The 22,291-nt window shown below is 37.2% G+C and overlaps 1 non-coding gene across 1 annotated transcript; it reads left to right on the forward strand.

Annotated features, from left to right (window-relative positions):
• Positions 1 to 3,164: 3,164 nt before the first annotated feature.
• Positions 3,165 to 3,270, forward strand: LOC126019852 (U6 spliceosomal RNA). The gene has a single exon (XR_007499470.1). It is a non-coding gene; the product is annotated as a U6 spliceosomal RNA (small nuclear RNA).
• Positions 3,271 to 22,291: the final 19,021 nt, after the last annotated feature.

Below are 22,291 nucleotides of genomic sequence, written 5' to 3' on the forward strand. Positions count from 1 at the left end.
CAAGAACTTTGAAATTCTTCAGGAAATACTGCCATGGAATTACAAAGAATTATGGTTATCTAGGATGACTTTATGATGATACCAAGCAATCAATTCACAGTTGTATATTTATGTTTTTTTCCTGTCTTATTGGCTTTTCTCCCCACCCCCACCCATAGAGAGAAGCAAGACACATCTTCATTTCATTTCAAATAGATATTGAATTTTCCTTCATCAGCTAGGATGAGAACCTCCGTGAAGCAACTTTCCTCTCAATGGTTTAGTCTCTGGGTGATTTACCAACAACCATTCCATTTTGTTGCTGTGGTTGTTTTTTGGGGTTGGAAGTGACGAACTGGGTGACTAAAGACAAGCCTAAGATTGCCCTAGTTTGCTAATGCTCAGAAATCAGGATAGTGGTTTTCAAAACACCATGCTCTACTCCTCAGAATCAGTGGTATCATTTGAAACTGGTTAAAAATAAAACTATTGGGGGTACTAATTCAGAAACTCAGGAAAGGGGTGCTCCACAGAACACTGCAGCTGCTTTGGAAGTGTGCTCAGGTTTGAATTCATATCAGAATAAAAACACACTTTTATTCAAATGCTAAAGACTTCGGGGGCCGAAGCGCTAGTACAACAGGTAAGGCATTTACTTACCATGTGGTAAATCCAGATTTAATACCAGTGTCCCATATGACTCCCTGCTCCTGTCAGGAGTGATCCCTAAGTGCTGAGCCGGAAGTAACCCCTGAGCATCACCAGGTGTGGCCCAAAGAGAAAAAAATATTAGGGACTTCTAAAATGTTTGTTATGTGTGTCCTTAAGTAATAAGGGTATAAACCAGGAGAGAAGATAACCTTGAAATCTTCTCTGTTGCATTAAAATACTTACCTTATGCTTGGGGTGAAATTAATTTTCTATGAACCTTTACTTTCTAAAAATCTTTTGCATAAGAGAATAGCTTCTATCATTTTTTTACTTACGTAATTTTCAGCAAATTATTTTATCTGTGTCTCAATTTCTACATATTGAGTGGTAATTGGTGATAATATAAATTATACCCTACTGAATTGTAAGGATTAAGTCAGGTAATACATTAAAAGTGTGAAAAATAGTGCCTGACATATCACAACCACATGATAAATGTTAGGTATTGCCATTTTTATGGCCCTTCAAAATCAAACTCACTTGTCACCATGACTGGAGGTCTTTTGGCCTCTGCCATCCTCAGTTGGTTGATCTTTTATCTGTGCTGTGGCAACATTTTGTCTTTAACATTTACACATTGCTCATAATTTACCTGTCCCTTGACAGATAGATGACTTACATTTCCAGAGTTTAAACTCGGCTTCATTTATCTTATTTCCTATGTAACACAGTATTTGACACAAATAGATATTCAGTGAATATAATTATAGAAATGGAGGAATAACAAATGATTTGGGGGAGTCTAGCCCCATCTTCAGTTTCTTTTATATAGCTAAGAAAAGGTTAAAGAAATATTTTCAAGTAAGTTGAAATTTTCTTATTAGTAGAAAACAAAGCACATATTTGAAGTCTCCTGCTTCCTCCCACTAATTTCCTTATTTCTTCCACTTGCCTTCTTCTGTTTCTCCTACATTTCTCTCTTACTTACATTCCTTAGTAATCTTGAACTCATGGAATTTCCTAGATTGTGGCTGAGAAAATAAGTGCCCATCTGAAATGACACAAGATAATTTAATATTTGGGACATTAGATAAAGCTGAATATAGACACACTGACAATGTTTTAAGAACTTTGTTTCTTTCTATTGGCTTTACTTTTTCCTAGGGAGGTTTTTATTCTTCAAAAAAATTTTTTTGAAGTTTCTGGCCACTCTATATTTAAGCACAGTTATAACCACATCCTATGCCTTTATTAAAACTTGCCGAAAAAAGAACTTCTTGTTCTCAATAAAAATTCTTCATAAAATTTTAGTAAAAATATCAAGTAAAAATCTTTCATCAGACTCTATTGACTTCACTTGAATTAGATACCAATTCCTGGATTAATTTCTATGACTAGAAGAATAGAAAATTCAACTGGATAGGCCTTGATCAGGTAATATCTAATTTAATGGTAGAGGAATGTTCTCCTACACACAAAAAAAATTGAGGATGTTACTTCCAGAAGAAATTGGTAAAGATTCTATATAGGGCAAAAGCACATGTCTAGCATTGAGGAAACAGAACTTCTAAAATCACAAAGAAAGTCTTCATCATAAGTTTCACTCCTTGACCTGTGCACAGACTGAGACCTCTAGATTTAGAGGTCTGGTTTTATTATCCAGATCAGAGCAGAAGTCTTCCATATGCCACCAAGGGGAGAGTAAATGAACGTGAAAGGAGTCTATAGATAATCCCATGACAATATATTCCAAGGGTAGAGAAACCCTGTATCTCTTAGGCCAAGGGGATTCCCGTTTTGGATAACCCCAATATTTACTGTGCCTATGCAGGGGGGTGGTGGTGAGGGGGAAGACAAAAACCACTAAATAATTTTTCTTTTTTTTTTTTTTTATCTAGTTTTTGTCGATTTCTTTGTTTTGGGGTGGATATTGAGTAGTTGTCCATTTTTTTATTTATATATTTACTTTTCTTCTTTTCTCTTCTTTCTTTTTGCGCCTTGTCATATTTCCTATCTTACGACCATGGCAACTATGTGGTGCATATTTTTATTGCTGCAGTGCTCACTGGATATCTTATTTGATTCCTCTTTTTGAACTGTTGTGGTGTTTCACCTTCTTCTTTTCCCCTTTGTCCCTCAAACCAAGGATGAGAGCCTCTAGAATGACTCTGCTCATGGTTGGCTTAGTCGACTTTTACCCCATTATATTACTTTTCTCTTCGTCAAACAAAACCACATAACTTGAACTTTCTAGTCCTGCCTCCCAATTAGAGGGGGCAGTAATGGAGGCACCAAGACCAAACAGTTATAAGACCAATAAGTAATAAACTAGACACAGAAGGGACCACATAGTCTAGCAGACCCTGGGGGGAGAGTGGAGGATATGGAAGGCAGGATGGGAGCGGATGTGGGAGGACAATTCGGTGGTGGGAATTCCCCTGACTCAATGTAAATATGTACATAAAATATTACTGTGAACGATATGTAAGCCACAATAATTAAAATAAAAATTATATTAAAAAAGCACATATCTAGTACTGCTTTGGCAGCACATATACTAAAACTGTAATGATACAGAGAAAATTAGCATGACCCCTGTGCAAAGATGACACACTAATTTGTGAAGCATTCCATATTTTTACTATTTTAATACCCAAAAATAGCACATGTCTTATAAGCATTATACTTAGTCTTCACAATCTTTTATTCTGCAAAACCAAGTTAAGATAACAAACAGATATCAATCCCAATTTATATATAGATAGAAATGTGTGAACAGATAATGCATAGAAATCCCAGAAATATATTTTTTATTAAGGGAGCTTGTTTGAAAGAAACCTGGCTCCACAGTTCTCAGGGATAGAGAATAACAACTAATTCTGATGCTCCTAACAAGAAGACCCACCCCAAACTCCTTAACTATCCTCTGCTGTCATTTTTCCCTCTCTATACGATAGGAATTAAAACCAATAGTTCCCAATTCAGCCATTCATGAGAGAAAATAACCCTTGTTATTTAAAGTCCACAGCACAGTATCTGTCACTTAGTGTTTAATGAATTGTAACTAATATAATTTCTCTTATTATCAATTAATAATTCACTTTATGTGCCTCAGATTCTTCATCTGTCATATAGTTACAGTATTTTATACCTCATAAGACTGTTAACAGCATTGAATGAGTTATGATATTCTGAATGCCTGATAATCAGCAGATATGTCATAATGAGTGCGCTTGTCTACCCCTTTCCTCCACTCCACATCCAAATAAAAACTTCTTTTTAACTGTTTCCTGAGACATCTTGGGAGGCTAATTAAAAATGTAAACAAAATAAGAATTTGGGTCTTGACTGAAAGAAATTATGATAGAGCTATGTGCTTAACAAATGGACTATTCTCTCATAAAATGAGAGAATGAGATTTCTAAGTCCTAATCATAAACATTGTGAAATAGAAGCTTCCAGAATGAAGACAAAGTTGAGAAAGGGAACCTAATATGTTTACTATTTCATCTTTATAGATAGGTTATCCCTATCTGCCCGTGGATTACAGCAGCCGCATCTCATATCTTTCAGCTGTCCTTATACCGACTTTTCAGAAGTACCCTCTAGCTATTTCTTTGTACTTACCTTCATAGTCTAAACAATATGATCCTTATTTGGCATTGCCTGACTATTCTTTATTGTAAAAGTTTATCATTTTACCTTTTAGCCCCACAAAACCATTTCCCTATTCCTTGTCTTTATTCCTACATAAAGACACATCACAAATTTTGGTTATATGAATATATAATAGTTATCGAAAGTATACATGGTGATGTGTTATTACTTATTTTTGTACCAATGTCTAAAAAATTAGTAAACTTTAAAATGGATAGAATAAATGGTTGAGTCCTCACCTATATGGGTTGCTTTTGCTTGTCATTATCTTTGATAAATTTTATTTATTTTATAAGTTGTGGAAAACTAACCAAAAAAAATTGTTATCTAGAATAATGCAATTGACTGTATATGGGGTAATGCTGTGAAAGGAAGACTATGAAATATATTTCAATGATAGTTGTCCTTAGATTATCATCTCCTCCTCCTAAGTGTGGAGAACATGAGAGAAAATGTGATTTCTGTGTCTATACTTTGTTATATGAAAAGGAAGATTAGTTGAGTGCAAATGAGCTTCTTAAAGGGTTTTCTCCAGTTAGTAGAAGAAGGGGAAAAACTCAAAGCACCAGAAAAGATTGAGATAGAGTTGCTGGTTTTGAAAATGAGGGGAGCCATATGCAAGGACCAGAGAAAGGTTTTCTGTTATTAACAGCAATCCTGGAGAACAACCAGCAAGTAAATTAGGCTTTAGTTCAACAGATACAGAAAACTGGAGTCAACCAGAATAAGTCTGAAAACAGATTCTTTCTAATAGCCTCCATATCAAAGTTCAAGCAAGTGGATATCTTACTCTTAGTCTTCAGAAATTCAGTAATTCAGCTGACTGAGACATCTAAAATACAGAACAACAAAATTATAAATATGTTGTTTCAATCTGTAAAAGCTGTGATTTGTTATAGAGCACTAGAAAAATAATATGAAAGCCCTTGATTATGGTTCTTTAAATATACCATTTTGCCTCTATTTATAAATTCATTTAAGAATTCCTTATTCTCTAAACACCATTTTATTTTTTTTTCATTTTTTTTGTATTTTTTGACTTGCTGGTTTCCTCCTTAAATGATTAGTTCAGTAAAATATTTGACACAGGTTTATTATATTTGTATTACAATAAAATTTGAAGTTTATTTTTTAAAGAAAACTACTCTTCAACCCTAGAATCAATAATTTCACATATTTTTGTATACTTGCTACTAATTCAAGTTTATTTTTTCTCTTTGTAAAATATTGCATATAAAAATGATGTCAAAAATGCAAGGATGGGGGCCAGAAAGATAGCATGAAGGTAAGGTGTTTGCCTTTTATGCATAAGGTCATCAGTTCGAATCCGACTTCCCATATGGTCCCCTATGCTCCTGCATGGAGCCAGGAGTTTCCCCTGAGCACTGCCGGGTGTGACCCAAAAACCACACACAAAAAAAATGCAAGAATGTAGTTCAAGTTATAGTTATTCTTGCATAAGTGAGGCCCTGTATTTGCTACACAAAACCATTGTCAGAGCATTACTAAATGAAATTGCTACACTCCTTCCCTTCTTGTACTTTGCTGATTACCTGAACTATCATTTCTTTAAACTCATTGAACTTCTTTATTATTGTGTCATTAAAGACATTAAGGATTTTCTTTTTTTATGACTATTATGTACATTGGTGTTCTTTTTATATTTTATTTACACACCTTGATTACATGCATGATTGTGTTTGGGTTTCAGTCATATAAAGAACATCACCAGTGCAACATTCCCATCACCAATGTCCCAAGTCTCCCTCCTCCCCACCCGACCCCCGCCTGTACTCTAAACAGGCTTTCCATTTCCTTCACACATTCTCATTATTAGGACAGTTCAAAATGTAGTTATTTATCTAACTAAACTCATAACTCTTTGTGGTGAGCTTCTTGAGGTAAGCTGGAACTTCCAGCTCTTTTCTCTTTTGTGTCTGAAAGTTATTATTGCAAGAATGTCTTTCATTTTTCTTAAAACCCATAAATGAGTGAGACCATTCTGCGTTTTTCTCTCTCTCTCTGACTTATTTCACTCAGCATAATAGATTCCGTGTACATCCATTTATAGGAAAATTTCATGACTTCATCTCTCCTGAAAGCTGCATAATATTCCATTGTGTATAGACATTAAGGATTTTCTGGCATTGTTTGTCTTTGGTGATATTGTTTTAACTCTTTAAAATTGTTGAATTTCTATGTGTTTTCCCCATTGGTTTTCTAATGTTCTTGCTATGCTGGGGGTATCTTTGTAGGTAAATACTCTGAAATATGATGAGTGCTTAAATTGGAGGTTGATCTCTATCTTAAACAATGACAGGAAGAATAACTTTGATTAGCATATAATTTGTTGAGTATATCTGTCAAGGGTGCCCAATTCAGGAGCTGCGATGTGAACACACTTAATATAATACCAGTCAGGTGTCAAGAAAGGGACTCTGACTCATGGTACAGAATAGGCCCAGTGATGTCAGAAGGCAAGCATCACCTGAGACAGTAGAGCAGCAGCAAGCAGAAGGTCTTGGTGGGGAAGGGTTGGGACACAACCAGCTGTGCTCAGAGGTTACCTCCTGGCTTTGTGCTCAGAAATTACTCCTTGCAGGCTAAGGGACCATATGGGATGTTTAGGACTAAACCCAGGTTGGCAGTGTGCAAGGCAAATGTCCTACTCACTGTGCTGTTGCTTTGGCCCCAGGTTCTAGAATTTTTTAAGATATTATTTATTTGTTGCTTAGAGTTTCAAGTTACTCTACAGAATTCTCATGTTATTTTGTTTTTGTTTATTTGATTTATAGTTTTAAGAGGCACATCTGGTAATGCCAAGAACTTACTAATGGCTCTTAGGTATCACTACTGCATCCAAGGCAAGCACCCTACCTGTTGTATTATCTCTCGGCTCCTTTCATTCTATTTTGAATCCACATTTTTTTATGTGACTTGTTCTACTTGTTCTCTCTCACTACTTGAAAAGATTTTAGAATCTAATTTTTGGTCTCATATATAATGGCATTTTATAACTACATGCCTTGGTGTGTATCTTTTTGAATCCAGAATGTTGACCAATGGACTGGTTTTTTTAATATGTAAATTGCATCTTTATTATAATTGAACCTAAGCAGCAAGCAATAAAGCTAACTACTCTCTAAAACACGCTATGGCTAATATGTCTGTCTTCTTGTATTCCTTCTAGCTCTCAGATGGCTTCTTTTTAGTGTTTCTATATTTTTGTATTTTGGGCTCTCTACATTTACTCAGTTTTATTATTTTCCTAAAATATATCAACCCTTATATAAGACTTTAAATATTGTTAATAGGTCATGATTGTTGGAAATTATCTTGCTAGATAAGGATTGGGTGCTGAATGGAGATAAAGTGATAGGCATAATACCCCTTCAGTAATAATAATGCAGACCATAGTTTCTAAAGAGTGGGAAGGAAAAGAAAGTAAGAGAGAGGGGAGAAAACTGTCTGCCTCATAGGCTGATGGAGGGAGGGGGAGAGGGCAGAAGAGAAACTGTGAATATTGGTGGTGGGAAATGTTTACTGATTAAGGGTGTTGTACATTACATAACTGAAACTCAACCATGAATAATTGTATCTGTGAAAAACAACTGTATTATGAAAAATCTTGTATCCCCGGTGTTTAAATAAAGTAGTTAATTAAGATATGCTAATATTTCAATTGTGCTCAAATGTGCATTTCCAACAAATACTGGTTTTGCACTTCAGATTCCTTGCATCTCTCACTATGTCTCAAACTAAACCTTAATTTATTTGTATTGTTGTTTCTAGTTGCCTTTATCTTTAGAGCATAGTTGTAGGCACCAGAAACTGGAAATCACTTTCAACTCCTTCCTTTTATCACTACATTCAAAGCTATCAAATTCTTGTCATATCTACCTATAAAACATCTTTTGAACTGAACACTTTCTTCACCTCTGTGGCCATGTACATCACTACTTTCTTGGTGGCTACAGAACTTTCCAACTGATCTTATTAATCTGCTCTTTTGCCAATCCATCAATTTTCTTGATAATTGGAGTGATCACAATGGTCACAATAAAATTTTTTAAAAAGAGCAAAAGAAACTGAAAGAAAAAAGTAATTCAAGTGATCAAGCTTCAAGGTACAAATTTAATCTAGCCCCCAAAATTGGTTTTTTGGCTAGAGAATTTCAAAATATTCAGACTGTATCTAGAACATAATTAAATGTTCTTAAGCACTTCGAAATGCCCAGAGGACATGTCCTTAATTTGTTTCTGGAACCACCTATACCATTTTCTCTCTCTCCTTGTTTTGTTCTACTTACACTATTTTGTTGGTGAGACGGAAGAGCCAAATTTTCCTCACTTTTTATTGAAAAATTTCCTACCTTCTATTTACATAGCTCCTGCTTGCTGCTCAGGATTCTGCACCTTATAGAAAGGTCAGTACTGATTACCCTAATAAAAATAAATATCCTTCTTTTATTTCCTCCTTTTCTAAATAAAATAAAAGAGGAAAAGAAAGAATACAATGCCTATCAAATTTTATAGAATTACGCAATAAGTTTTCGCTTTTACTTTTATACTAAATTTTAGATCATATTAAAGCAAGAACCTTTTCTATTTAGTCTATTACTGGCCCTAAAAACCATCATGGAAACAATATAAAATGAATGGCTAGTCCTTTGGAATATTAGCAAGCTGGCTCTAATCCTGGCCTCTCTACTTTACTAAGTGTCAAAATACATGCAAGTTATTTAATGTTTTCTGTTATTTTCTTAAGTGATAATAATATGGGCTGTAGAGATAGTATAGGGGTTAGGTATTTGCCTTGAAAGCAGAAGACCCTGATTCCCTATCAGGCATCACATATGGCCAAAGCACTGCCAGGAGTGATCCATGAGTGCAGCACCAAGATTGAACCCTGACAAGTGGATGTAGTCAATCCCCACCTTGAAATCATGATAATACTACTTCACAAAGCTGTGGTGAAAGATAAAGAGAAAACTTACAGAAAATAGTTTGTACAGTGCCTGAACATACTAAGTGCCTAGAGATTTCAGATGTGAATGGAAACTATAGCACTGTTCTTGAAAGAGATGCAAACTAAGCCATCAAAATGTATAAGTACACCAGCCACGAAGCTGAAACCTGGCACTCTTGGGAGGAGAGGGCAGGCCAAGTCTCCATCTGCCAAAACTATGCATCATCCACCACCCACACTCGCAGCTCCATGAATGACCCTTGCTGCACTCCTCTACAGCTCTCTGCAGAGACACCAATCTAATCAAAATTCCAAGTATGTCAGAATTTGGACTGACAGCACCAGAATTTTTTTTTGCAGTGAATGTGTATAATGTCTCCCTTCACCCTTCTGCCTTCTCCTACTTCCAGAAGAACTGACAGCCAAAAACATGCCTCACGGGCCCGGAGAGATAGCACAGCGTTGTTTGCCTTGCAAGCAGCCAATCCAGGACCAAAGGTGGTTGGTTCGAATCCCGGTGTCCCATATGGTCCCCTGTGCCTGCCAGGAGCTATTTCTGAGCAGACAGCCAGGAGTAACCCCTGAGCACCGCCGGGTGTGGCCCAAAATCCAAAACAAACAAACAAACAAACAAACAAAAAAAAACAACAAAAAAAAAGCCTCACAAAGATCACAGTATCAGCGACAGTGCTTGGAATTCCTGAGCAACTCTAATTTTTAAAATACTGTCATATTTTGATGCCAATGTGTATAGAATTTCAGTAATGTTAATAAACAAAAGAAATAACTGAATGATCAACCAGCAACAATACCTTACTAAACTTTCTGACAATGACTTAATGAACTCATTGCAAGATACACTAATTCTCACAAATTTTCTTGTTGCTGCACTTGTTTTCTTTCCTTTTTTCTTTTTTCTTTTCTTTTCTTTGTTTTTCTTTCTTTCTTTCTTTCTTTCTTTCTTTCTTTCTTTCTTTCTTTCTTTCTTTCTTTCTTTCTTTCTTTCTTTCTTTCTTTCTTTCTTTCTTTCTTTCTTTCTTTCTTTCTTTCTTTCTTTCTTTCTTTCTTTCTTTCTTTCTTTCTTTCTTTCTTTCTTTGGTTTTGGGGTCACACCCAGCAGGGCTCAGGGGTTACTCTTGGCTCTATGCTCAGAAATTGCTCCTGGCAGGCTTGGGAGGTCCATATGGGATGCCAGGATTTGAACCACCATCCCTCTGCATTCAAGGCAAACGATCTACCTCCATGCTATCTCTTCAGCCCCCAGACCTGCGTTTAATCCTGGAGTCTCATATGGTCCCCCAAGCTAGGAGTGATTTCTGAGCACATAACCAGGAGTAACGCCTGAGCGTCACCGAGTGTGCCCCCCAAAAAACTATGTCAACTATTAATATATTCTCTTTAAATCAAGTAATTTATGTTTTTTTAATTTATTTAAACACCTTAATTACATACATGATTGTGTTTGGGTTTCAGTCATGTAAAGAACACCACCCATCACCAGTGCAACATTCCCATCACCAATGTCCCAAGTCTCCCTCCTCCCCACCCGACCCCCGCCTGTACTCTAGACAGGCTCTCCATTTTCCTCATACATTCTCATTATTAGGACAGTTCAAAATATAGTTATTTCCCTAACTAAACTCATCACTCTTTGTGGTGAGCTTCCTGAGGTGAGCTGGAACTTCCAGCTCTTTTCTCTTTTGTGTCTGAAAATTATTATTACAAGAGTGTCTTTCATTTTTCTTAAAACCCATAGATGAGTGAGACCATTCTGCGTTTTTCTCTCTCTCTCTGACTTATTTCACTCAGCATAATAGATTCCGTGTACATCCATGTATAGGAAAATTTCATGACTTCATCTCTCCTGACAGCTGCATAATATTCCATTGTGTATATGTACCACAGTTTCTTTAGCCATTCGTCTGTTGAAGGGCATCTTAGTTGTTTCCAGAGTCTTGCTATGGTAAATAGTGCTGCAATGAATATAGGTGTAAGGAAGGGGTTTTTGTATTGTATTTTTGTGTTCCTAGGGTATATTCCTAGGAGTGGTATAGCTGGATCGTATGGGAGCTCGATTTCCAGTTTTTGGAGGAATCTCCATATCGCTTTCCATAAAGGTTGAACTAGACGGCATTCCCACCAGCAGTGGATAAGGGTACCTTTCTCTCCACATCCCCGCCAACACTGTTTATTCTCATTCTTTGTGATGTGTGCCATTCTCTGGGGTGTGAGGTGGTATCTCATCGTTGTTTTGATTTGCATATCCCTGATGATTAGTGATGTGGAACATTTTTTCATGTGTCTTTTGGCCATTTGTATTTCTTCTTTGTCAAAGTGTCTGTTCATTTCTTCTCCCCATTTTTTGATGGGGTTAGATGTTTTTTTCTTGTAAAGTTCTGTCAGTGCCTTGTATATTTTGGAGATTAGCACCTTATCTGATGGGTATTGGGTGAATAGTTTCTCCCACTCAGTGGGGGGCTCTTGTATCCTGGGCACTATTTCCTTTGAGGTGCAGAAGCTTCTCAGCTTAATATATTCCCATCTGTTAATCTCTGCTTTCACTTGCTTGGAGAGTGCAGTTTCCTCCTTGAAGATGCCTGTAATGTCCTGGAGTGTTTTGCCTATGTGCTGTTCTATATATCTTATGGTTTTGGGGCTGATATCGAGGTCTTTAATCCATTTAGATTTTATCTTCGTACATGATGTTAGCTGGGGGTCTAAGTTCAATTTTTTGCAAGTGGCTATCCAATTGTGCCAACACCACTTGTTGAAGAGGCTTTCCCTGCTCCATTTAGGATTTCCTGCTCCTTTATCAAAAATTAGGTGATTGTATGTCTGGGGAACATTTTCTGAGTATTCAAGCCTATTCCACTGATCTGAGGACCTGTCCTTATTCCAATACCATGCTGTTTTGATAACTACTGCTTTGTAGTAAAGTTTAAAGTTGGGGAAAGTAATTCCTCCCATATTCTTTTTCCCAATGATTGCTTTAGCTATTCGAGGGTGTTTATTGTTCCAAATGAATTTCAAAAGTGTCTGATCCACTTCTTTGAAGAATGTCATGGGTATCTTTAGAGGGATGGCAGTAAATCTGTATAATGCCTTGGGGAGTATTGCCATTTTGATGATGTTAATCCTGCCAATCCATGAGCAGGGTATGTGTTTCCATTTCCGTGTGTCCTCTCTTATTTCTTGGAGCAGAGTTTTATAGTTTTCCTTGTATAGGTCCTTCACATATTTAGTCAAGTTGATTCCAAGATATTTGAGTTTGTGTGGCACTATTGTGAATGGGGTTGTTTTCTTAATGTCCATTTCATCCTTATTACTATTGGTGTAGAGAAAGGCCATTGATTTTTGTGTGTTAATTTTGTAGCCTGCCACCTTGCTATATGAGTCTATTGTTTCTAGAAGCTTTTTGATAGAGTCTTTAGGGTTTTCTAAGTAGAGTATCATGTCATCTGCAAACAGTGAGAGCTTGACTTCTTCCTTTCCTATCTGGATTCCATTGATATCCTTTTCTTGCCTAATCGCTATAGCAAGTACTTCCAGTGCTATGTTGAATAGGAGTGGTGAGAGAGGACAGCCTTGTCTTGTGCCAGAATTTAGAGGAAAGGCTTTTAGTTTTTCTCCATTGAGGATAATATTTGCCACTGGCTTGTGGTAGATGGCCTTCACTATATTGAGAAAGGTTCCCTCCATTCCCATCTTGCTGAGAGTTTTGATCAAGAATGGGTGTTGGACCTTGTCAAATGCTTTCTCTGCATCTATTGATATGATCATGTGGTTTTTATTTTTCTTGTTATTGATGTTGTGTATTATGTTGATAGATTTACAGATGTTAAACCAGCCTTGCATTCCTGGGATGAAACCTACTTGATCGTAGTGGATGATCTTTTTAACGAGGCATTGAATCCTATTTGCCAGGATTTTGTTGAGGATCTTTGCATCTGCATTCATCAGCGATATTGGTCTGTAATTTTCTTTTTTTTGTAGCATCTTTGTCTGGTTTAGGTATCAAGGTGATGTTGGCTTCATAAAAGCTATTTGGAAGTGTTTCTTCTTGTTCAATTTCATGAAAGAGTCTTGCCAAGATTGGCAGTAGTTCCTCTTGGAAAGTTTGATAGAATTCATTAGTGAATCTATTTGGACCTGGGCTTTTGTTTTTCGGCAGACATTTGATTACTGTTTTAATTTCATCAATGGTGATGGGGGTGTTTAGATATGCTACATCCTCTTCCTTCAACCGTGGAAGATTATAAGAGTCCAAGAATTTATCCATTTTTTCCAGGTTCTCATTTTTAGTGGTGTAGAGTTTTTCAAAGTAGTTTCTGATTACCCTTTGAATCTCTGTCATATCAGTAGTGATCTCTCCTTTTTCATTCCTGATACGAGTTATCAAGTTTCTCTCTCTCTGTTTCTTTGTTAGGTTTGCCAGTGGTCTATCAATCTTGTTTATTTTTTCAAAGAATCAACTTCTGCTTTCGTTGATCTTTCGGATTGTTTTTTGGGTTTCCACTTCGTTGATTTCTGCTCTCAGCTTTGTTATTTCCTTCTGTCTTCCTATTCTTGGGTCCTTTTGTTGAGCATTTTCTAGTTCTATTATCTGTGTCATTAAGCTACTCAGGTAAGCTCCTTCTTCCTTCCTGATGTGGGCTTGCAAAGCTATAAATTTTCCTCTCAGTACTGCTTTTGCTGTGTCCCATAAGTTCTGATAGTTTGTGTCTTTATTGTCATTTGTTTCCAGGAACCTTTTGATTTTCTCCTTGATTTCATCTCGGACCCACTAGTTATTGAGCATGAGGCTGTTTAACTTCCAGGTGTTAAAGTGTTTCTTCTGAGTCCCTTTGGAGTTCACAAATAATTTCAGAGCCTTGTGGTCGCGAAGGTAGTCTGCAAAATTTCTATCCTCTTGATATTATGGAGGTATGTTTTATGTGCCAGCATGTAGTCTATCCTGGAGAATGTCCCATGTACATTGGAGAAGAATGTGTATCCAGGTTTCTGGGGATGGAGTGTCCTATATATATCCACTAGGCCTCTTTCTTCCATTTCTCTCCTCAGGTCTAGTATATTCTTGTTGGGTTTCAGTCTGGTTGACCTACCAGTGTTGACAAAGCCGTGTTAAGGTCCCCCACAATTATCGTGTTGTTGTTGATATTATTTTTCAGATTTGTCAACAGTTGTATTAAATATTTTGCTGGCCCCTCATTCGGTGCATATATGTTTAGGAGAGTGAATTCTTCCTGCTCTACGTACCCCTTGATTAATATAAAATGTCCCTCATTATCCCTTACAACCTTCCTGAGTATAAAGTTTGCATTATCTGATATTAGTATGGCCACTCCAGCTTTTTTATGGGTGTTGTTTGCTTGGATAATTTTTCTCCAGCCTTTTATTTTGAGTCTATGTTTGTTCTGACTATTCAGGTGCGTTTCTTGTAGGCAGCAGAAGGTTGGATTGAGTTTTTTGTTCCATTTAGCCACTCTGTGTCTCTTAACTGGTGCATTTAGTCCATTGACGTTGAGAGAAAGAATTGTCCTGGGTTTTAATGCCATCTTTATATCAAAATTTGGTGTGTCTTTTGGTTAGTCTTGTTTTAAATGAGGTCTTTCAGTTTTTCTCTTAAGACTGGTTTTGTGTCTGTGAAGTTTCTGAGCCGTTTTTTGTCTGTGAACCATGTATTCTTCCGTCAAACCGGAAAGTGAGTTTTGCTGGGTATAGTATTCTGGGTGAAGCATTCATTTCATTCAGTCTTGTCACAATATCCCACCACTGCTTTCTGGCATTGAGTGTTTCTGGTGACAGGTCTGCTGTAAATCTCAGGGAAGCTTGCTTGAACGTGATTTCCCCTTTTGATCTTGCTGTTTTCAGAATTCTGTCTCTATCTGTGGGATTTGTCATTGTGACTAGGATGTGTCTTGGGGTGGTTTTTCTGGGGTCTCTTTTGGTTGGTACTCTTCGGGCATGCAGGATTTGATCACATATATTCTTTAGCTCTGAAGTTTCTCTTTAATGATGTTCTTGACCATTGATTCTTCCTGGAAATTTTCTTCCTGGGTCTCTGGGACTCCAATGATTTTTAAGTTGTTTCTATTGATCTTATCATAGACTTCTATTTTCATCTGTTCCCATTCTTTGACTAATTTTTCCATTGTCTGCTCATTTGCTTTAAGTTTTTTGTCCAATCTCTCCTGCTGTATGGAATTGTTATGTATCTCATCTTCCACAGCACCAAGTCTATTCTCAGCTTCTGATACCCTGTCCCAGAGCTTATCCATTTTGTCATTCACTTCGTTTACTGACTTTTTCAGTCCTATTAGTTGACATGTTATTTCAGTTTGGAGTTTTGTGATTTCTGTCTTCATATTTTCTTGGTTCTTATTAGTGTTCTGTTCAACTCGATCCATGGTTTCTTGGAGTCCGTTGAGCATCTTCCATATTGCTAGTCTAAAGTCCTTATCTGAGAGGTTGATTAGTTGGTTGGTCATTATCTGGTCCTCAGAATTGTCATCTTCATTCTCTATGTCTGATGCTGGCCTGCGTTGTTTCCCCATTGTCACACTTGTATTGTGGGTTTTTCTACGTGTTGTGGTGGTATTCATTGTCTATATGATGCAGGCAGCATACTCCTCTGGCTCCTCCCTTTCTGGATGGGCTGACTTGCCTCTAAGGGAGGGGAGTCCTTCGTGGATGAAGCCTCACACTGGGTCAAATCTTAGGCCCGAGCATGCAACAGAGAAGACAGTCTGGAGAGAAATCTTTGCTTCTGTGATATAGCGCCGTTCTTAGTGTGATTTTTACTTCTTGTTGCAATGGAGTTCTTTCCTTAGAAAGAGTGCATGGCTGCGTAGAGAAGCAGAGCGGCCGTGTTCCGCTGGAGCCTCTTTTTGCCCCACTCGCAAGAGTTTCACGCAAGAGGACAGTAGACAGATATATACAGGTCAAACTCACAGTTTTTCACAGTTGGGACCCACTGGGCCGGTGTACTTTCGTGGGTTTTCCCCGCCTGGTGTCACACACAGGGAGCCGGCTTTTGCAAAGTCTTGCCGGTTTTCATGCTCTGTAGTCCCTCCCTGAAAATGGCGTCTGTGCGAGCGAGATTTCTGGAGCCTCTTTTTGCCCCACTCGCAAGAGTTTCACACAAGAGGACAGTAGACAGACATATACAGGTCAAACTCACAGTTTTTCACAGTTGGGCCCCACTGGGCCTGTGTACTTTCGTGGGTTTTCCCCGCCTGGTGTCACACATAGGGAGCCGGCTTTTTTCATAATTTATGTTTTAAAAAAGTCAGATAGACATTTGATGATTCCTTTGTGAATCATGAAAAATATCATAGGCTAGAAAACTAATACAAAGAAAATTTCTCTTTATTTAAGAACCATAGTTACAAACATGCTTGTAGTTGGGTTTCAGTCATACAAAGTACAACCTCCTTCACCAGTTCAAACTTCCTGCCACCCATGCCCCCCATCACTTTATTCCCTCAGTCCCTGCCTATCTATGAGACAGGCATTCTATTTCACTTACTACCATTGTAATGAAAATTGTTGGTGTAGTTATTTCTCTAACTGCACTCACCACTCTTTGTAGTAAGCTTCATATCATGGGCTGGTTCTTCCAACCCTAATCTCTATTGTCTCTAGGAATAATTACCATACTGTCTTTTATTTTTCATAAATCCCACAGATGAGTGAGACTAGTCTGTGTCTATCTCCCTCTGACTCATGTCACTCAGCATAATAGTTTCCATGTCTATCCATGTATAAGAAAATTTCATGACTTCATCTCTCCTGACGACTGCATAAATTTTCATTGTGTATATGTACCACAGTTTCTTTAGCCATTCATCTGTTGAAGGGAATCTTGGTTGTTTCCAGAGTCTGGCTATTGTAAATGGCGTTGCAATGAATATAGATGTGAGGAAGGATATTTTGCATTGTATTTTTGTGTTCCTAGGGTGTCTCCTTAGGAGTGGTATAGCTGGATTGTATGGGAGCTTAATTTCCAGTTTTTTGAGGGATCTCCATTTTGCTTTCCATAAAGGTTGAACTAGATGGCATTCCCACCAGCAGTGAATAAAAGTTCCTTTCTCTCCACATCCCCACCAGCACTGCTTCTTCCCATTCTTTGTGATGTGCATCAATCTCTATGGCATAAGATGATACCTCATAGTTGTTTTGATTAGCATCTCCCTGATGATTAGTGATGTGGAACATTTTTTCATGTGTCTTTTGGCCATTTGTATTTCTTCTTTGACAAAGTGTCTGTTTATTTCTTCTCCCCATTTTTTGATGGAATTAGATGGTTTTACTTCTTGTAAAGTTCTGTCAGTGCCTTGTATATTTTGGATATTAGCCCCTTACCTGATATGCATTGGGTGAATAGTTTCTCCTACTCAGTGAGTGGCTCTTATATCCTGGGCACTATTTCCTTTGAGGTGCAGAAGCTTCTCAGCTTAATATATTTCTATCTGTTTATCACTGCTTCCACTTGTTTGGAGAGTGCTGTTGAGGAAGGTATTTTTGTATTGTATTTTTGTGTTCCCAGGGTATATCCCTAGAAGTGATATAGCTGGATCATATAGGAGCTGAATTTCCAGATTTTTGAGGAATCTCTATATAGTTTTCCATAAAGGCTTTACCAGACAGCATTCCCACCAGCAGTGAATATGAGTTCCTTTCTCTCCACATCCAGCCAGCACACATTACTCTTGTTCTTTGTAAAGTGTGCCAGTCTCTATGGCATGAAATGGTATCTCATAGTTGTTTTTATTTGCATTTCCCTGATGATTAGTGACGTGGAGCATTTTTTTCATTTGCCTTTTAGCCATTTGTATTTCTTCTTTGAGAAAGTGTTCATTTCTTCTCTCCAATTTATTTTTATTTTTTTATTGTAAGAATTTATTTAAGAGACAAAATTGATTAACATAATGAGGTAAACGAACATAACATAATATAGTAACATAACATAACATATAATATAATTAATATAAGATAATAATGCATGTAAGTCAAAGAAAGTTTCCGATTAAAACACATTTTTTTTTCATAATGGCTTACATATCTTTCACAGTAGTATTTTAGGTACATATTAACATTGAATCAGGGGAATACCCATCACCAAATATGTCCTCCCCCCATCCCAGTTCCCTTTCTACAACCCATATACCCCACCATCATCACCCCCCGGGCTGCTAGAGTAGGTGGACTCCCCTTTGTCTGGCTTACTATTAGTGATCATATATCTGTTTGGTCCTGGAACCCTCCCTTGTTTCCCTCTCTGTTTAAGAGGCAGAGCTAGATAAATCGAGGTATGTGGTTTTGTTTGAAGGAAAGAAAAGCAATAGATTGGGGTACAAAATAATAGAAAAAACAAACAAAAAAAGAAGTCAAATACACTGAAAATGGGCAGAGTCCCTCTAGAAGCTTCCAGGCTTCCAACCTCAGTTTGAGAGAGGGTGTGAAAAAGGTAATTGAAACACCACAACAATACAGAAAGAAATATCAAATTAAATAACCAGTGAGCACTACAGCAATAAAGACAAGCACCACACAATAGTCTAGGTTCTGAAATCAAATCATGCTCAAGTGCAAAAAGAAAGAAAGAGAAAATAAAATAAAATAAAATAATATTGGAGACATCAACTTCAATCTCTACACCAAAATAAAGACGTCAAAAAATCGATCAATCGATAAATAAATATGTGGAAAAATGATTGTTTTGTGCTTTTTTTTCCTTTTCTTTTTCCCCCTGCATAGGCACAGTAACTATTGAGGATATTATAGAGGGAATTTTCTTGTCCTAGGAGATATAGGGTTTCTCCACCCCTGAAGTATACTGTCATGGGATTAAATATAGACTCCTTGCATGATCATTTACTCTACCCTTGTTGCTTTTGTGATGTATGGAAGACTTCTGCTTTGTCTTGGATGGTAAAATCAGACCTCTGCATCTAGAGATCTTGGTGGCTGTGCAGCTCAAGGAATGGAGCTTATGAAGTCTTTGTGTTTCTAGTAGTTCTGCTTCTTCAGTGTTGTTTTATCTTCTGTAGTTGGTGGTCTTGGTCATTATGTTGCTCCTAGGATGGAGCCTGGGATAAAGTCTTTCGTTATGTTTCTGGAAGACCTGTTCAGTTGCGGTTGTCTCAGTCAGACCTCTGGAATTTAAGATCTTATTTGTTGAACAGATCGTAGACCAAAAACTAGGCTAGAACTTTTTGTTGCTGCTGTTGTTGTTGTTGTTGGTCCCTGGATGCGTACATTCCAGTCTTGGTTGCAACAACCAGTCCTCCGTATATAGCGATCTTGGCTTTTGCACAGATCAAAGGGTGACATGTTTTCTGATTTTGTCTCATCGATAGCTGATGAGGAAGGACAACTTACTCTTAGATCAAGTTGTTCCCATTTCCTCATTGTCAGGTTATCAATTTAGAATTGGCGCATGTTGGTGTCAGAGCAGCATTGTAAATGCCCTAGAGGGGATTTGGTTCCTGGAGCTGTTGTGGAGAACTCTGTAGTTTCTATGTCTGGGATCCAGGAGTCAAGGCTGAACGGTCAGTGTCTAGTTCTCTGACGCCTAAGTTGTTTCCACATGACATACATTCAGGGTGGGAGATGTCCCTGTGTTGTAAACAAGTATGAGTTCTTATCCCTAGTAGATAAGAGCTTGTTTTTATATGTACAATTTTCCCTTTGTTTAATATGTCTTTGCAGGAGGAAGTGGCGCTACATTATATTGTTGGTGGATTTGGGGGGTGGAGTCTTCTCTCCAATTTTTTATAGGGTTAGATGATTTTTTCTTGTTAAGTTCAGTCAGTACCTTGTATATCTTAGATATTAGCCCCCTTATCTGATAGGTATTAGATGAATCTCATTCTGTGGGTGGCCTTTGTATCCTAGTCACTGTTTCCTTTAAGATACAGAAGCTTCTCAGTTTAATGTAGTCACATTTGTTTATCTCTGCTTTCACTGTTTTGGATAGTGGGGTTTTCTCCTTGTAGATGTTGTGAGTCTCAATGTCAGGGAGTGTTTTACCTACATGTTCTTCTATAAACCTTATTATTTTGGATATGATATCAAGCTTTTTAATTCATTTAGATTGACCTCTGTGCATGGTGTTAGATGGAGGTCCAAGCTCTCTTTTTTGCATGTGCCTGACCAGTTGTCTCAGCACTACTTGTTGTAGAGGCCTTCCTTGCTCCATTTTGCATTTCTTGCTCCTTTATCAAAGATTAATTGATTTTGTGTCTGGAGAACATTCTCTGAACACTCAAATCTGAGGGTTTCTCTTTATTTCAATACCATGCTGTTTTAATGACTATTGCTTTGCAATACAATTTGAAGTTGGGGAAAGTGATGCCTCCAATCTTCTTTTTTTCTTGGCTCATTTTTTCTAAGGTTCTATTTAGCTATTTAGTTCGTGGGTGTTTATTGTTTCAAATGAATTTCAGGACTGTTTGATCCACTTCTTTGATAAAAACTCTCAAGAAGATGGAAATGGAAGGAACTTTTTTCAAGGCCATTTACCACAAGCCCATGACCAATATTTTAATGGAGACAAACTAAAAGCTTTTCCTCTAAAATATGGTACAAAACAAGTCTACCTCCTCTTGCCACTACTATTCAATAGAGCACTGGAACTACGTGCCATAGTAATTATGCAAGAAAAATATATCAAGCACAATCAGATAGAAAAGGGAAAATTCAAGCTCTCACTGTTTGCAGATGATATTCTACTATTATTAGAAAACCCTAAATACTCTATCAAAAATCTTCTATAAACAATAGATTCATTTAGCAAAGCGGCAAACTACAAAATTAATACCCCAAAATTTATGGCCTTCTTATACACAAATAATAATAGAGAAGAAATAGACATTTAAAAAAAAACTGTATTCACACTAGTGCCACACAAACTCAAATATCTTGGAGTCAACTTAACTAAAGAGGTGAAGGACCTATACAAAAAAAAACTGCAAAGAAAATTTCTAATTTATCTGGAACCTCTGCCACAGTTTAGGCACTGACTTTTGGTTTATGAGATTCTGGTTCACAGATAGCTGTCTTCTCACTGTAGACTTATACGGTAGAAGAGGAAATAGAGTTTTCTGAAATCTCTTCTTCTAGAACATTCATGGCCTAAATCATCTTTAAAAGCTCCCACTTTCTACTACTATCACTTCAGAGTTAGGATTTTAGAAAATACATTTTCAGAGGTGGAGGGAACATTTGTTTATACCATACACTTTATAGAACCACAATGACTCTTTGTCCTTATTGTATTTAATGACAGTTATGATGTACATAACTTTTCCACTCTCTATGTTCCATAAATGAATGATGTTAGAATGTATTGTTGCTGTTGGCCCGATTTAATTTATTTTTTTCTTTCATACAAATAAAGTACCATTTTTGTTCCCTCTAGAAATTTGTCTCCCTCCGACAATGATTTACCTCCAGTTAGTCAATTGTGGCAATATGCTTCTCTTTGACAGGAATTTGGCATGGTGTAACTTAGTTGTTGTCTACAAAAAGAGGAGTGACACTGCTTAGAGTTGGAGAGAAAACTGGGGGATTGTTTCCTTTTTGAGGAGCACAGGAAAAATATGTCTTGTCTACCTCTAAACCTGGCTGTAATAGCATCACTACTACTCTCATTTTGTGACTACATTGCAATCAACTTAGAAGAAGCAATAGCACTGCAAAGTAATGGAAAGAAGATGGGCTGTTGATGACATCAGTTTACTACTGTTTTCACGTATCTGAAAAACACTCTTGTGTTTCTAACTATAGAAAAACTCTTTTAGGAGAAAATGTTTCCTAATATTTAGATCTGACAGGACACAACATTACATGTAACCCAAAACAAATTAACCACAACCCAGTTGAACCATAACCTTCATCAGAGGCCATTTGACCTCAAGACTATAGGACCCTTGACCAACCTCTAAACTTTGAGATAACATAATGACATTTAGTCACTTATAAGACTAAAATTATTTAGTGAGGAGTAGTTTGAAAATACTTTGCCAGTAAA

Source organism: Suncus etruscus, chromosome 9 (assembly GCF_024139225.1).
Source record: "Suncus etruscus isolate mSunEtr1 chromosome 9, mSunEtr1.pri.cur, whole genome shotgun sequence".
Lineage (NCBI taxonomy): Eukaryota > Metazoa > Chordata > Mammalia > Eulipotyphla > Soricidae > Suncus > Suncus etruscus.